The sequence below is a fragment of the Loxodonta africana genome, chromosome 11 (genome assembly GCF_030014295.1).
Source record: "Loxodonta africana isolate mLoxAfr1 chromosome 11, mLoxAfr1.hap2, whole genome shotgun sequence".
Classification (NCBI taxonomy): Eukaryota; Metazoa; Chordata; class Mammalia; order Proboscidea; family Elephantidae; genus Loxodonta; species Loxodonta africana.
Window position 1 is genome coordinate 35,124,003 of NC_087352.1, and position 1,886 is coordinate 35,125,888.

A 1,886-nucleotide genomic window follows, 5' to 3' on the forward strand; every position below is an offset into this window, starting at 1 on the left:
AATTAACTCGAAGGCAACTAAAAACAACAACTCCTCTTTCTACAAATTGTGTCAGAGTCATAGAATTGGAGCTCATGACAAGTCCTGTGCCCTGTGTCCTCCTTCCCCACAAACACACAAAAGCAGGCTTCTTATTTACCACCTTCTGTGGATTGCTATCAGTCAATAAACAAGTCAAAGATGTCGTGTTTCATTCTTACCTCCACCACTTTACTGCAAACTAGTTGAGGTTTCATACCTGTGGGTTTTTCTTTTTTCCCCCATCAATAAAAAATAAAAATCTTGCTTACATTGTTTGAGCCACTTTAGTAGGAAATTGGAAATGATTAGTCACATGCATCTTGGCTTAGTTTAACCACATATTTCCAGTTAATATTGTCAGAGCTTCTTAAAACTATTATGAGATTCTTAAAACTATTACGTTTCATCATAAATCTGTGGGTCTTTTTTTTTTTTCTGAAAGCTAAAGTATGATTAATATATTGCTTTCTGTAGTTATACCTGATTTCATAGATTTTGGCAAGTATTTTTTTTTTAATTCATTGTGTTTATTCTACGTATAAATTCCCATTCTTTTAAGGCAAATAGGTATAAAATAGTGTAAAAATTTTCATAAAGAAAATGTTACTGAAAAATCACTTATTCGTCTTAATGTTTAAATGTTCAATATACCTACAATTGTCAGTTCTATGTGGATTGAATCTATATGTTTAGGAGAATGGTTGATATCATTAGCCCATTCCCAAAGATGAAAAACAGGTTGATCCCAGCATGGTACATTCATCTGAGTCCAGGTCGTGGGTAAGAATGCATCATGTAAATAGGAGTTTATTTATTTGTACTGGTGAGTGAGACAGCAGTGATGACTGAGTTTTTCAGTTCCTCTGTCAGCCTTAAAAAAAAAAAAAAAAACTTTTTCTGAGAGGTTGAACAAGGTCTCCTGGGCAGTAAAGCTTTGTGCTGTTTGCATCGTTTTTTCTGTGTCTGGTGAAGTTCTCTTCTTCTTTTTCCATCCGTTTTTTGTTTTCGTAGCTATATCCTGCCATAGCAGGACTTTAAAAAATGGAGAGTTTATGGAAAAAATAATTTTTCCAGACGCATTTGAAAAGGAGTAGAGGGGTCTTTGTGGCTTTCCAGAATGACCAAAGACTCTCACAGCATCGATTATCTTTATCCCTTCCTACTCTGATTCTTGGCTGCAAACTACCTATTGTAATTTAACACCAGGAGAGTCCATTCCACTTCCAACTCTGATTCATCCGTTTAGGTAATGCAAGAAATGAGAGTGGACAGCACACAGTTCTGCACTGACCATCTCGGTGAAATTCCACTGATGAGATAGGATTGGTTTAGTTCCCACAAGGACATCTGCATTCCATAAGCATAAAACAAAATTAACTGAGATGACAAAAGCAGTATGGGGCTTCTCACATTCGATGGAACAATTATCTGCTCATTTTAAGCACATGTAATATCCTGGCAAATCTAAATTTAAGGCGATTGGATTTTTTTTTTATTTGTTTTTACTCTCTAAAGAGTCTCTATGTGTGTGTGTGTGTGTACATATATATTTTATATATATTATGTCATCCTTGCACAAGACCATGCTAATCTTCTCTGTATGGTTCCAATTTTAGTATACGTGCCACCAAAGCAAGCACGAGTATATATATCAACATATATATATACACATATCATATATAAATGTCTGATATATTTATATAACTATACTGTGTAATATATATAACTATATAATATTTAGAAGCCATGGTGGTACAGTGGTTAAGCACTCAGTTGAGAACTGAAAGGTCCACAGTTTGAACCCACCAGCCCCTCCATAGGAGAAACATGTGGCAGTCTACTCCCATAAAGATTTACAGCTTTGG

At 35.1% G+C, this 1,886-nt stretch overlaps 1 pseudogene; it reads right to left on the reverse strand.

The window, feature by feature from the left end:
• Nucleotides 1–1,561: 1,561 nt before the first annotated feature.
• On the reverse strand, nucleotides 1,562–1,661 carry LOC111749665 (U6 spliceosomal RNA; annotated as a pseudogene).
• Between the last annotated feature and the right edge of the window lie 225 nt (nucleotides 1,662–1,886).